Below are 15629 nucleotides of genomic sequence, written 5' to 3'. Positions count from 1 at the left end.
GGAGAGACTGGGACTGAAGAGAGACACTGAGAGAGAGAGCCGAGCTACACCCACGGCAAGGACTTTCTCAATTTGCCATCTCACTTCAGAAAGAGAGGTTTTATTGTTTCATATTATTCATTCTTTATACTTGTATGCACTTCATTTGTTTAGTAAAATAGTTTTTTCCACTTTTCTCCAAAGAGGTTTTTTTTTTACCGGACCAGTAGGAGGGAGGGGCCACTTGGGTTTGCTTCCCAGAGGGATCCTATACAGGGGTTTTCTCCCAAATTTGTCCCAAACCAGGACAGGGCCCCAGTAGAAATCATTCTTCTTGCGGGTGACCAGGTAGAGAGGGCTCACAATCTGGCTGTACTCAGGAATGTGCATCCTCCAGAAACCTATGGCGCCTAGGAAAGCTTGTGTTTCCTTTTTGTTGGTTGGTGGACACATTGCTGTGATCTTGTTGATGACTTCAGTGGGAATCTGATGCCTTCCATCGTGCCACTTTTCTCACAGAAACTTGATCTCTCGAGCAGGTCCCTTAACTTTGCTCTTCTTGATAGCAAAGCCAGCCTTCAGGAGAATCTGGATGATCTTCTCTCCTTTCTCAAACACTTCCATTGCTGTGTTTCCCCACACAATGATGTCATCGATGTACTGTAGATGTTCCGGAGCCTCACCCTTTTCCAGTGCAGCCTGGATCAGTCCATGGCAGATGGTGGGGCTGTGTTTCCACCCCTGGGGCAGTTGGTTCCGGGTGTACTGCACGCCCCTCCATGTGAAGGCAAACTGAGGCCTGCATTCTGCAGCCAGAGGAATGGAGAAAAATGCATTAGCAATGTCAATTGTGGCGTACCACTTTGCTGCCTTGGACTCCAGCTCATACTGGAGTTCCAGCATGTCCGGCACAGCAGCACTCAATGGTGGAGTCACTTCGTTCAAGGCACGGTAGTCCACAGTCAATCTCCATTCTCCGTCAGACTTGCGCACAGGCCAGATGGGGCTGTTGAAGGGTGAGTGGGTTTTGCTGACCACCCCTTGGCTCTCCAGCTCACGGATCATCTTGTGGATGGGAATCACAGCATCTCGAGTTGCTCTGTACTGTTGGCGATGCACTATTGAAGTGGCAATTGGCACTTGTTGCTCTTCCACCTTCAGAAGACCTACAGCAGATGGGTTCTCTGATAGTCCAGGCAAGGTATTCAACTGCTTAACACCCCCTGTCTCTACAGCTGCTATCCCGAATGCCCACCTAAATCCCTTTGGGTCTTTGAAATACCCATTTCGGAGCAAGTCTATGCCCAAAATGCATGGAACTTCTGGGCCAGTCACAATAGGGTGTCTCTTCCACTCATTTCCAGTCAGGCTCACATCAGCCTCCACCAAAGTAAAATCTTGTGAACCCCCTGTCACCCCAGCAATGGAAACAGATTCTTCCCCCACATGTCTTGATGGGAGTAATGTGCACTGTGCACCAGTGTCAACTAAGGCCTCATATTTTTGTGGTTCTGATGTGCCAGGCCAACGAATCCACACAGTCCAAAAAACACGGTTTTCCCTAGCCTCTACCTGGCTAGAGGCAGGGCCCCTCTAAGCTTGATTATCCTTATTTCCCTGGGTAACCGGAGCTGCTTCCTTCTTGCTGGAACTTCCTCTCACAGTCTTGCCATCCAACAATTCATGCAGCCGTTGTGTCATAGCATCAGTAGATTCTCCATCCCATCTTTTCATGTTTTCTCCACATTCACGCAGGAGGACCCACAGCTTAGCCCGTGGGATGCCTTTTCCCTCTCTATCTAGGGAATGTTTGCGTGTGGTGCCAGAGCCTCTGACCTGTATTGCAGAGATCTGGAGAATGTCCTCCTTGAGTTCTTTGTGATTCTCCTCCATCTTGTCTGCTAATCCCCGCACCTGTGTTTCCAGAGCTGCAATTCTTGCATGTGTTGGACCATGCACGGCATCTGCATATGTTCGGAGCTTTTTTGCCATATCAAGCACGGTCTCCTCTGTCTCATCCCACTTTATTATTGCTAAAGCAGAGGAGTATTCTTGTGGCCCAAGTCGTACAAGTTTTCGCCACATCACAGGTGTACATGGTACCAAGTCGGGGTTCTTAGTGTTTATGTTATCTGAGAAGACAATCTCTGCCACTGCCATTTCCCTCAAGCGCTGAATCCCTTGTTCAATGGTTTTCCACTGGGTTTGCTGCATATAGAGATCGTCGGCACACAGATATCTTTGTGCCACACTTCCCAGGACCCGTTCCCAGAGACTGCAAGGACTAGCCTCCCTCATCATTTCTTGGTCAATAACTGGATCATGTGATAGGGATCCCAGATGTCTTGCTTCAGTGCCATCCAGCATTGTAGCCTCGCCTGCAGCATCCCTAGGACGGACTAACCAACTAATTATAGATTCATCAGGTCGTATAGTATAATCCTTTCTTAGGCTACGAAGGTCCTTCAGGGAAAAGGACTCAATAGTAGCTCCTGATCTTGCAGCAGTTGGTCGGGCTTCTGATCGTGTACTAGTTGGTTGGACTCCCAATCTTGTGCCAGTTGGTTGGGCTGCCGATTTTGTATCAGTTGGTTTGGCTTCTGACTGTGTATCAACAGTTGCTTTCGCTTTTGATTGTGTGTCAGTTGGTTTGACTCCTGACTGGGTGTCAGGAGGCATTGAGGATCCTTCACCTGAATCATCGTCTACTGGTCAATCAGTTTTGTCCGCGTGCTTCTTTCCTTTCTTTATTGCAGCAACTGCCAGTGTCTTAGCCTCACTGTCTGGTCTAGCTGCAGCCTGAATAGCTGTGGGATTGGCTGCAGCCTGAGTGACTGATTTATCTCCCTGCTCCCTTGCCTCTATCTGCTGCCCTACAGTGTTTAGCAGTGTGTGACTCATTCTAGAAAAGCTATAAACCATATAGAGGAAGCTCACCAGGTGAAATACCAGGAAGGTTGGGTCTTTAACATTCAGGAGACCCTGAACATTCTCCAAAAGTGATGTAACTGACTCAAAAGAGAAGAAGGAAAGAAGAGGCTGAAGAGCCTCATCCCCTACTCCTCCTCTAACAAACTGGGTGCAATTGTTGATAAATCCCCAAAACATGCTGCTGGAACTAGGACGCAGGGTAGGACGAAAAAACCATAAACCGAACATACCCAGAACAAACTCCAGTATCTTTATAAGCTTCTTGTAAACCATAATCACCGAACCCAGCAAAATAACTATTCTAATTTGTGCATCCCTAGTGTAAAAGCTGTATGTTAGGGACAATATTGGAGCTATTTCTGGGTAAGAAAACAAACCTAGGGACCAGAAAGGTATTAAGACCTCAAAAAAGCCTAGGGAACAGAAATGCAGAAAAGACTCCATTCTAAGAGACATTAGGAATTCAAGAAGCAACATGGCCACTGACTGTTTAATCCCTGCCCAAAGGACAACCAAAAAATGCAGTTAATAATAATTAATACAAGTTTTTTCTACTCTCTTGAGCCCCGCGTTGGGCACCACTTAGAAGTATGTCCTGGTTTGGGACAAATTTGGGAGAAAACCCCTGAACAGGATCCCTCTAAGGAAGCAAACCCAAGTGGCCCCTCCCTCCAACCGGTCCGGTAAAAAAAAAACCTCTTTGGAGAGAAGTGGAAAAAACTATTTTACTAAACAAATGAAGTGCATACAAGTATAAAGAATGAATAATATGAAACAATAAAACCTCTCCTTCTGAAGTGAGATGGCAAATTGAGAAAGTCCTTGCCATGGGTGGAGCTCAGCTCTCTCTCAGTGTCTCTCTTCAGTCCCAGTCTCTCCGGCGCTGCTGGAAAATGCCGAGGTCCAGGCCCCGGTGGGCCGCAGGTGCAGCCCCCAGTGCTCCCCTGGGTTTTCAGTCCAGAGCAGGTTTAAACAGTTCCAAGAAAAAGGAAAAAAAAAACAGTCCGGGGAACTTCTCTGCCCTAGCTAGCTGAAACTAACTAAAAGTAAAAAAAATTCTCTGCCAAACACCCCATCTGCAGAAGAATGTGGAGGAGTCAGGCAGTTTTCTCAAAACAAACTCCGCGCTTCTCCTTGCTCTTAGAACCAGTCTTAAAGGCACAGGACTCAATATACAGCACAAACAGAACAGACGATTGGGGATACAAGCATCATTAAGTTACCCTAGGACACTCTTTCTCTCTCTCATGGGCCTGCTCTGAGCTGCGGCTGGCAGCTCTCATCAGGGCCCTTTCACTCACGACCTATGCAATAAACCACATGCTCTAAGACCAGCCTTGACTCCAGAGATCTCTCATCACCACCTGTCCCATCCAGCCACACACCCAGGAGACTCTTACACACACCCACCCCACAGCCGTGTGGAGGGGCTGGGGGTGCCCCTGTCCTTGCAGGCATGGCAGAAAGTCACACCCCCTACTCACACGTGAGGGCCTGCAAAGAAGGGGCTGCGGAAGCGCTGCCTTATCTGCCCATGCCTCACACGGCTTCACCCTGCACTCTCCCTCCTGCTGTCCCCACCAGGGAGGAAGTGTGGAAGCCTTCTGCTCAAGATGAGAGATCAAAGAAAACTGATATTCAATTCTGATATTTCAGTTTCTTTTGCCTCTGCTTAGAGGAAGAAGTTTTTGCCAGTTGGGAAAACAGAACCCAAGGGCGATTAACACCTTCCTGTAGCTGTAGCTCCCAGCAGTCACTGCTTTGTACCCTGGATGCTGCACCTCTTTCAGCAGCTGTTTCACCCCTCGATGGAGCAGTTGTTGCCCCTCTGCTACACATGATTCACCCTGAATGCTGGAGCAGAGGAGCAGCCACTTGGCATCCCCATGGTCCTGGTGTGACCAGTCAGGGACTGCCCACAGCACTGCTGGACAGTTGCCCAAAACAGTTGGGCTGCACTCAGCAGGAGTGGGGTCTGGCCAGCACCAGGCAAGGTGGGGCTGGAGGTGCTGGCAGTGAAAGACAGCAGGAAGGCTGGTGGGGTGACAGCTCCTGTGTCCCCACAGGTGTGTGGAGGCCCTGCTGGTGTACTGCTGGTCAGGGAGGGAGGAGGAGCCCTATGTCACCATCACTTGCAAGCAGCGGCTGTGGAAAGGCTACGCAGCCTACGAGGTGGAGATGGAGCAGGAGGTAGGCCACTTGGAGCACCACCTGGCCACACACCACAACGCCTTCAAGTGCATGGCGATCATCCAGGCCTTCTTGGGCTCCACCCCGCAGCTCACTCTCCAGCTCTACAGCAGCGTCTTGGAGAAGTACGTCCCTGTTGCCCGAGGTAAGGGCACCTGGCATGCGGGCTCCCCAGGAACCCCACTGGAGCATGGTGGCAGCTCCTTAGCTGCTTGTGCTGGTGTGACATTCAGGCAATCCAAACAGTCATTCCCGGGGACACAGCTTCCACTGGACTCCCCTAAATGTGGAGCACAACCCACAGAAGTTGGGCAGCCATCAGCTCTTTTTTCCTGTTTGCAGTGATGCAAAGTGGGAAAGAGCAGGCATGACTGAGGTGGCAGGCTCTGCTCCCCGCCCCGTGCTTGTGAGTATCTGCCCTCCAGAACCAAGCCATCCACCCAGTGCCATGTCTCATAAGAAGGTCAGGTCCCTACTCTAACCTGCTCCAGTCTCCATTAATTTTTTTCCATCTAGCTACAGGCTCTGGCTTCCCTCAAGTCCCTCCACTGTATCTATTTCTGCACATTTTTCAGCAGCCAGAGCTCCCAGCCCAGCACTCCTACTCTGAGGCTCCCTTGCCTGCTCCCAGGATGTTTATGTGCTTGGGGGTGGACATGCCAGAGCAAACTTTTAACTCCCATTTTGGCATGGCACTGAGCTGGGCACGCAGGTGTGCTCCTGCACCATTCCAATTACTGTGGTGGGTGAAGGAGCTGCCCTCACCCACCCGCTCTCCCAGCAGTGCTGGGAGCCCAGACCTTGTCATCTGTGCCCACAGCAGGTGCATGAAAAGGGAAGCACAGAAGATGCCCCATAGAAACCCCCTAATTTGCCACAGCTCTCTGCAAAGGCATTTTGGGGAGTTGCAGACACACAGGAAGAATGAGTACCAGTGCTCCTCTAGCAGTAGATGCAGGAAGTAGATACCAAATGATGTGTTTTGGGTGATTCCCTTGCAGCTGGCAGCCACCATAGATGGGACCAGCTGCACTCTTCTATTTTTCTCCATGGTATTCTTGGCTGTGCTGAATGTGAGCAGTTGCTGGCATTCCCTATAAATGACCTTGGGTTTGCAGCCCTCGGATGGGGCTGGCTCTTGGGATGCCTCTGGGGCTACGAGTGGCGTGGCTCTTGGCTGGGATGAAGGCAGAGGGGCCCTTGCAGTACAGACTGTGCTCCACTTACCCTTGAGCAGCATTTCCTGCACAGGGCAGGTGCCGAGGTGGATGAGGCTCCCAGGCCCTTGCCTTGGAGGGATGTCCCTTGAATGGAATGTGATAAGCTCATCTCAACCCCTCCCTGGGAGAGAGGACCTAGATGAGGCAGTTCTCTCTCAGGTCAGAGCAAGGCACCCATAATACTTTGATATACCTCCCCAAACCCATTGGTTCTTCCCCTTTGGTACCACCCCTGCTTTCCCCCATAAATACCCCAGAGTTTACCCTGCTCAGTAGGGAGCTGCCATCCCTGGCAAACCCTTCACAGGATAATAAAAGCTACCTTGTGGAATTGCTACACAGCGCTTCTGTCTCTTTGTCCCTTGAGTCGGCCTGGGATAACCTCACAAGGCAGAGCTGAAATCACTGCTAAGAGCTGAATCACTTGCAGCCCCTGGCTGTGCCTTGCCGAGGCTGCCCAGCAGCTGGAGACTGCCTGAGACCCCCGGAAAGGCTGTCTCTAGCGGGACTTCTCTCTCTGGGAAGATAGCAGCTATCCGGGTCGGATTACAGACTCCTCGGCAGTTCACAGGCAGGGGCATTGGGGGCATGGTCCAACCACAGAAATGGCTTTGGTTTGGCCAAGGCTTGTGTTTTATTGGTGTAGGGAGAATCTGGGTTGCTGCCAGCAACTTCCCCCACAGCCACCTCATCATGGGGACTATCACCACCATCCGTGAGCTGTTCTGGCAGTGCTCATGCTGAGCCTTCTGCTGTGAGCTCAGGCATTTGGCACCCTGTACTTCTCACCCAGGATTGGCACCCTATGTTTCCCACCTGGGGTTGTCACCCCACACTTTGCACCCCAGGCAGTTGTGGTGGTGCAGAACTGTTTTATTAGGTTTTTATAAGAAGTTTATGTTATGGTTCATTTCACTGTATCCCCAATGTTGTAACCCTTTTTGTGTTGTCTGTATAATAAGGTGTTTTGTGTCAGTCCTCCCACTCCTCACCTGACTTGTAACATCCCCTCTGCCCCAATCCCCCTCTCTGGGGCAGCTTGTCTATCACTTTGAGGAGCCCTCCCAGGTTGCGAAATCTCAGGGAGAGGGCTTCAGGTGATAGGCCCCCTGGGGGGAATTCCTTTAGCTTTGGATTTTAGTGGTCCAAGGCTTGGGGGTGGGCACACCTTGTTACCCCCTGAATTCCCTGATTTGTTGTTTTGTTGTGTCCTCCCTGGAACCCCTCCCCCGCTTATAGGGGGTAGGAGGGAGGAAAAAACTCTCTCAGCTCTCAGCCTCTCAGCCACTCAGCTCGGAGCTCTGAGCCTCTCTGCTCCTCAGCTCTTGAGCTAATAAACATCTTTTAACCTGCTAAGCTGAGAGCCAGCCTTTTCTCTTCTGCTGCTGTTGGCTGTCACAACACTATTGGGTCCAGCTGCTAAGCCGAGAAGCCGAAACGAACTGGGACCTTCTGTGGTTGTGTTGACTCGAGCTAGCCAGAGGTCATCTCCCGCCCGGTGCGGGACGGAACCAGACACAGGCAGTGGAGAAGCTGGACACAGCCCGGTCTCCAGCACTGCCTGATTCCCCTGCTCTCTCCCTCTGCAGCCATCCTCATGGCCATCTGCCTGGTGTCAGTCACCTACAGAGCACTCATCTGCAACATTCTGGCCATCCAGGTCAAGTACAATGACTACAAGGTCCAGCTTCAGCCACTGGCCTTCCTCTGCATTGTGCTGTGGTGCAGCCTGGAGATCTCCACCCACATTGCCTTCCTCATGCTCTTCAACACCGTCTTCAAGCACTGGATCATCCCCATTGCCCTGGCTAACCTCCTTGTAGTCTTCTTCTTGCCCTGGGTGCAGTTCTGGTGCAGCAGCAACTGCCTGCCTGACATCGAGAAGAACTTCAGCTGCCTGGGCACAGTGGTGGTGCTCTGTGACTTCACCCTCCTCTACTCCAGCATCAACATGTTCTGCTGGTCAGCTGTGCAGCTCAAACTGGCTGACCAGGACCTCATCGACAAGTCGCAGAACTGGGGCCGTCTGGCCATGTACTATGTGGCCTGGCTGGTGGAGAATACAGCCCTTGTCATCCTCTAGTACTTTTTCAAGACTGATGTCTATGAGAAGGTCTGCACCGCACTGCTGGTGCTGCAGCTCCTCCTCGGCTACTGCCTGGGCATCTACTTCATGCTCCTCTCCTTCCAGTACCTGCACCTCTGCCGCCAGCTCTTCCAGCACAATGTCGCTGACTTCCTGCACTGTGTGTGCTGCCGCCAGCACTCGGCAGGGACCCCTCTGTGCCTCGAGGCACCCTTTGATCCCAGCGTGAGGTACAGCATTGTCTGAGCACCTGGCTCCTCCAGCCAGCTACAGACATGGGGACGGGCAGCACAGGGCTGTGCCAGCAGCCGGAGGATGCTTGTGGCACAGGCCAAGTGCTGCCTGGCCCTACAATGGCAGCGGGTCCCAGTGCATCCCCACGGTGGCAGGGGGACAGGAGTGTGCTTGCCTGCTCAGGACCACTCATGAACACGAAGGAGGGTTGATTTGCATTGGACATAAGGAAGTTTTTTACAATGAGAATGTTGAGGGACTGGCACATGTTGCCCAGAGAGATGGTGGATGTCCCGTCCCTGAAAACATTCAAGGCCAGGTTGGATGGGCTCTGAGCAACCTGGCCTAGTTGAAGATGCCCCTGCCCATCTCTGGAGTTGAACTAGATGGCCTTTAGAGGTCCCTTCCAACCCAAACTCTTTTATGATTGTACAATTCTACAACTTATGGGGTGCCCAAACCAGTTGCCCCTGCAAACTGCCTGCCACATGGTGCACAGACCCCGGGGTGCCCCGACACCCCCTACCTGCTGCTATGGTGCATACGGTGACCTCAGGCTATGGGTGCCACTGGGACTGTTTTAAGCAGTAAAGAAACTTTTCTGTGGCTGCATGTCTGGGTGCTGGCAGTGACTCATGCAGAGGGTGGGGACCATCCCACCGGGGCTGGCATGGGTGCACACACCTGCTGTGCACGTAACCCTCTCGTTTGCAGGCACCAAAATGGGGCTGTGCCAACGGGAAGTGGGGATGGGGGGGAGCCCCTCCATGGAGCCCATAAGATTCAGGAGCATGGTGGGATGGGGGCTGGCCTCATCCTGTGCTTCCGTCAGCGAAGCCATGGCTGCAGGCCAGGAGAGAGCAGCATGCCAGCAGGGAGCAAGCCTTTCTGACCTGTTCCTCCAGGCTCAGGGGCCCAGAACAGGCTGCTGTTCCCAGCTGGAGCACTGGACACCCCAGAGCTCAGGGCCCTGCAGTGGAGGGCAGGCAGGAGGGGAAGGGTGGCTGGCACAGCAGTGGCAGTGGGTGCTGATAGGACCCAGGCATCCTGGCCCCAAACCAGGAGTGTGACACCCTACCCCAGCACCTATTTTTGGGATCAGCTCTGGCTGCTGGACTGAGGATGCCCATCAGCCCTGGGGGGGCCATGGAGGTACAGCACAAGTGGTGCTTGGTCTTAAATCACCTGCCCTGTAATGGATGCCTGGGCTGGATCCTGGCACCGGTGCAGTGCTGTGACCCCAGGATGCTTCTCTTCCTTTGGTGGTTTCCCTGCAAAATGGGCAGTGGAGGCTGGTGAGGGAGGCCAGGGAAAACAGAGATGTTGAGCCAGGCACAGGATGGATCCTCCCCAACTTCTTCCCAGGAAATTCCTACCTTACAAAAAAATCCCCTTTTTGTCCTCTGAGGTTGCAAAACCCCAGGAAAGCAGCCAGCCACCCTGTGTCACCCAGCTGTGGGGCCACAGGGGATCTCTCAGTGGGGAGCTATCCCTGGCCAGCACAAGGGCCTCATTTTGGTGTTGGCCGATTGGGTCAGCCCTGCCTTCCTGGAAGGTGGCCTTTGAAACCACCAGCATTTCCTTAAAGTCTTCTCAGGGGAAAGTCCCTGTGGCACTGTTCCAGCAGCCGGGACTGTCACACTGCCTGCTGCCTCCATAAAATGTCAGGCAGACACGGGTGGGTGTGGGCAGGCAGTGGCAGATGTGGAGACATCGCACCATGGGCAAGTGGCTGGTCAACCACTGGTTGTCAGCTGCCATCCTCATGAGTTTGTGGGGCTGGGGGCTTCTAGGAGAGTGTGGGGATGGCGATGAGAGATCTCTGGAGTCCAGGGCAGCTCTTGAAACATGTGGTTTATTGCACAGTTCGTTGGTTCAAGAGCTTTCCTTAAGCTGCCAGCCACAGCTAAAAGCGTTCCCGAACAAAGAGGGCTAAGTTCTTGTTACAATATGCATTATATCTCCTTCTGTGTTGAATATTCTAGTTCACACTAACCAACCAGTACAAGACACAAATCCTACAGAATTAACATACAGCCTATAGGAACTACTACATTACCATACCGCGCCACATTCCAAACCCTAAAAGCTAGTTTCTACACTCCCTTTCCCTGCCACCTTGGCAGGGCCCCTCCCCCTTGGACTCTTGGCATCCCTTTGTCTGCTAGGGGTATTGCTCAATCAACAGGGATTTTGCCTTTAGTTAATCATTGTCTTCAGGCTTGGCACCCTACATCTCAAAGCTTGTGTTCATTTCTATTTTGCTTATAGGTTTCATATTCTTTGAATTGTTTGCCAAGCAATCATATTTGTTAGGCTTTCCTGTTTCATCCTCTCCAACAGGGGCTCAGTGGGATAGCATGATGTGGGGGTACTCTGGGGGCTACGGGCCCTGGGGGGGGGCTCAAGAGGGGAGATGGGGACTGATGAGCTGCCCTGGGGCTGGGCTGTGGGGAGAGACAAGCATCCTCTCTGCTCTTCCAACCCGTGTACCCTGGCAGCCAGGGGAGGGATGGGCTCTGGAAAACTGAAGTCTTGGGGAAAAGAGCTCACAGGAATGGGGGTCCTGGAAAACTTTAAAATGCTGCTGCTTTGCCCAGCCACTTTGGCCAGAAGCCTCCCATGTGCCTCTTCTCCCCTTATGAGAGGAGGAGGATCCTGTGAGAACTCGTGGCAGGATGAGGAGCTGGCACCAAAGGGACCATCTGCCACTGCCGTGCTGCAGCATCTCTGGTGTAACAGAGCTTGCCTGGCCAGCACCTATCAGCTGCTCAGCACTGTGTGAGAAGCTGTGAATGCATGGGAACATGGGGGTTTACAGACAGTTGGGCTATTTTAATTTTTTATGTTACTTAAAAAAGAAAAAGAAAACAGCCAAAAATCAAATACACTGCAGGGTGGTTTTTTTGGGACCTCTGCAAAAATTCAGTGGCTGTGAGAAGTGGCAGTGTAGGGTGCACTGGGGTTAGGCAGGGGACAGCAGCACAGTGGGGCCAGGTGAGCCAGCTCCCCGTGAAACTTCCTTCTCCCAGAATCTTTCCCACACAGTCCTGACCACCCTCCTGATCTGCTTTCCCTCCCGTTACACGGGCGTTTCTTGCTCCTGCCTTTCCTCCTTCCTCATGCATGGGTGATGCACAGGGCAGTGAGTGACAAGATAGCAATTCTGTAAGACTTCTACACCTCTCCCCACCTTTGGTCATGTTCCAGCCCTGTGCATGACAGGGCAGCTCATAAGGAAACAGGACCGAATACACTGTTCTGACACCCTATGGCTGCACCTGGCCCTGAGTGCTGCAGAGTGAGAGGCTCCTGGGACAGGGTCCCTCATGAGGCTGTAACTTTCCCCCGCAGGCAGCCTGGCTGGGCATCAACATCTTCACCTACTACTTTCTGTTCTTTGACCAGGACGAGTAGTATTTCTACACCAGGGCCATCCTTGGGGAAAGGTGCTCCCCCATGGCACCCTGCCTGCCCAGGCAGACCCTCGGGACCCTGCTGCAGTGGGGTGGGGGCTGAAACATCCCATGCCCCTTTCACGTTCTGTCCTCTTCCAGCCCATCATCATTCCGTCCCACTCTGTGGTCTGGCATTGCACCATGCTAGTCCCTGTCTTGATCCCTGTCTGGTCTCAGCCCAACAGCATCCCAGCCCAGCCTAGCATCTCCTCCTCCCAGTCCTCTCCTAGCATCACCCCTCCCAGTCCCCATGCCAGCCCAGCATCTCTCCATCCCAGTTCCCAGCCTAGCATCACTCAGTCCCAGCTCAGCACTGACTGGCCTCATCCTGACCCAGTCCTGGCACAGCATGACAAGACAGTGGTGCTCACCCCTCTCTTCTCCCCAGTCTACCTTGGCGTGGGCTCAAGCATCGGCCAAGTGCCTCAACTTCAACAGCATGCTGATCCTGCTGCCCATCTGCCGCAACCTGCTCTCCTTCCTCCATGGGACCTGCTCGGTGAGTGTCCCACGGCGGCACAGCCGGTGTGGCTGTCCCCATCCCTGTCCCCATCCTGACACCGCTGCCTCTCCCTGCAGTGCTGCAGGCGGACATTGCGGAAGCAGCTGGACCACAACCTCACCTTCCACAAGCTGGTGGCCTATGCACTGGCTCTGCTCACAGGTACCCCTTGGAGGGGGATGGGGCAACAGTGGGGACTGGGACCTGTCTGGTGGGTGACTGTCCCCTGTCCAGCTGTGCATACCATCACCCACCTCTTCAACCTGGAGCGCTACAACCAGAGCCAACAAGCTACTGACAGCAGCCTCCCTGCTGTCTTCTCCAAGATGCACCTGCAGGGCAGCAAATGGCTGAACCCCATCCACTCCAACCAGACTGTGAGTGTGGCCTTGGCATCCAGCAACCCACCATGACCTGTCCTCTGCTCCCCTAACCCACCCTGCTGCCCCTGCAGACCACTGAGTATGTGGCTTTCACAACCATCCCGGGGCTGACGGGTGATCATCACGCTGGCACTCATCCTCATGGTCACCTCCTCCACCAAGTTCTTCCACAGGAACTACTTTGAGCTCTTCTGGTACACACACCACCTCTTCCTTGTCTACTTCGCTGGCCTCATCATCCACGGCATCGCGTAAGGCTCCTCACCACTTCCCAGGGCAGCACAGCGAGGGGCAGTGGACACAGACCTCTGGTGGGGCATCCACGGGCAGAGTCCAGTGGGGCTGTGAACTGCCATTCCCAGGGTGGGCTAGCCCAGGTGGCCTCACGCAGTGTGGCTCAGCCCTGGCTGGGGGCAGAAGCTGGCCCCTGGGCTCATCCCTCACCTCCCTGCAGTGGGCTGGTGTGTGGGCAGACAGAGCAGAGCATGGCAGAGGTGCACCCCTATCACTGTGCTGAGTACCTCACACAGTGCGACCAGAACTGCACCCACAACTGCTGCAAAGACCCCGAGTTTGGGAGCATCCCTGCCGAGGTAGGGCAGTGATGGGATGGCTGTGGGGGAGAAGCTCTTCCCTTGCCTTTGGGATGCTCTGGCCCTGGCCCTTCCCAAACCTTTGCTCTCCTCCATCTTCACAGTCCTGGAAGTGGGTTCTTGCCCCCATCATCCTCTATGTCTTTGAGCAGATCCTGCGGGTCTGGCGTGCGTAGCAGAAAGTGGTTGTCACCAAGGTGGGTCGTGCAGGAGCTTGTTCTTCTGCCAGCTCCTACCCTTGGAGTCACCGGTGCCACAGCTCCTCGCCGTGGTGGCCATGGGGAGGCAGGTAGGGGCCACAGTCACAGCCCTTTCCTAGGGACAGGGGCCAGGCTGGGTGCTGAGCCCTGCCAGTGCCCCCAGGTGGTCATGCACCCTGCCCACGTGCTGGAGCTGCAGATGCAAAAGAAGGGCTTCTGCATGGAGGTGGGGCAGTACATCTTTGTCAACTGCCCCACCATCTCCCCACTGGAGTGGCACCCCTTCACCCTCACCTCTGCACCTGAGGAGGACTTCTTCTTCATCCACATCCAGGTGGCCGGCGACTGGACAGAGCATCTCATTGACACCATCCAATTGGAAACACCCAGGTAGGCTGGGGAAGACCCAACAGGTCATGCCAGGGATTTGGGGAGGCCATACCTCTCATCCAGGCCCTGCTTTGGCCAGGATCGAGGTGGATGGTCCCTTTGGCACAGCCAGCAAAGATGTTCCAGTATGAGGTGGCCATGCTGGTTGGAGTGGGCATTGGCGTCACCCCCTTCGCCTCCATCCTCAAGTCCATCTGGTACAAGTTCCAGCAGGCTGACCAGACCCTCAAGACTAAGAAGGTATGGACTGTCCCATGGGACCAGCTGTGGGTTTCTCCCTCTGGCTCTGCTCCACCTTGAGCAATCCCTCTCCCCCTGCATCCCAGATCTACTTCTACTGGCTCTGCTGGGACACAGGAGCCTTTGCCTGGTTTAATGACCTGCTTGCCTCACTGGAGCAGAAGATGGCTGAGTTGGGCAAGGCAGACTTCCTCACCTACTGTCTCTTCCTCACTTGTTGGGACACCAGCATTGTGAGTCAACCACAGGCTGGCATGGCTGCAAGAGGGGGGGACACAGGGTGGCCAAGCTGGGCAGGAAGGGCAGGGCAAGCATGACAATGGCTTTTAGGCACAAAGTCCAGGCACAGTGTTTGGTGGGATCAATAATGGATGCTCCTCTGTGGTGAGGGACTGGAGGGGGGCCCATGGGTGGTGCCTGGGGTTCTCACCATCCCTGCCTGCCCAGGCCAACAATGTGGCGCTCCACTTTGACACCGCTATGGACACAGTGATGGGCCTCAGACACAAAACCATCTTTGGGCGGCCCATGTGGAACATGGAGTTTGCAGCGGTGGCTGCAGCCCACCCCAGGTGAGAGCTGAGCAGGGAATTCAGGATGTTGGAATTGGAGGCACCTCCTCTACCCTGGCACTCAGCACTGGGCTGGCTTTGGGAGAGGTGTGCTATCCCCTGCAGGGAGCCCAAAAAGCTTTTGAATCACTTTTCCCTGAGTTGCCCACCCGGCATTGACCTCCTCGTGCTGTTTGCAGGTCAGTGGTCGGTGTGTTCTTCTATGGGCCAGAGGCCCTGGCAAAGAGCCTGCAGAAGTCTTGTCACCAACACTCCAGCCTGGACCCCAGGAAGGTCAAATTCTACTTCAATAAGGAAATCTTTTAAGTGGCAGCCAGGCTGGCACCACAGCGGGCAGGGATCTTGACAGTATTGCCTCAAGCCTTTTCCACAGCAAGGTGAGGGATAAGCATCTGTGCATGCACTGAAGCCAGGCAAGACACAGCAAGGTACTCCATCTCCATGAGAAATTCCAGGTTCAAAGACTGCTGCCTGCCTGTCCTGGTGTACAACAGGTCCTCATTGAGAGGAATGAGATTTGTCTTTACAAACAAGCCCTGAGTCTGCTAGTAGATAAAACTAGCACTGAGAGATAAGAGAAACAATGAGAAGGATTCTACTGATTGATGAATGGAAAAGAAGATACTTGCCTTTACAAACAAACCAAAGTTT

At 53.6% G+C, this 15629-nt stretch overlaps 1 pseudogene; it reads left to right on the top strand.

Annotated features, from left to right (window-relative positions):
- Window positions 1–10360: 10360 nt before the first annotated feature.
- LOC120764836 (NADPH oxidase 1-like) lies at window positions 10361–15284 on the top strand (annotated as a pseudogene).
- Window positions 15285–15629: the final 345 nt, after the last annotated feature.

Source organism: Hirundo rustica, chromosome W (assembly GCF_015227805.2).
Source record: "Hirundo rustica isolate bHirRus1 chromosome W, bHirRus1.pri.v3, whole genome shotgun sequence".
In the NCBI taxonomy this organism is placed as follows: domain Eukaryota; kingdom Metazoa; phylum Chordata; class Aves; order Passeriformes; family Hirundinidae; genus Hirundo; species Hirundo rustica.
This window is presented reverse-complemented; position numbering and strand designations above follow the sequence as displayed.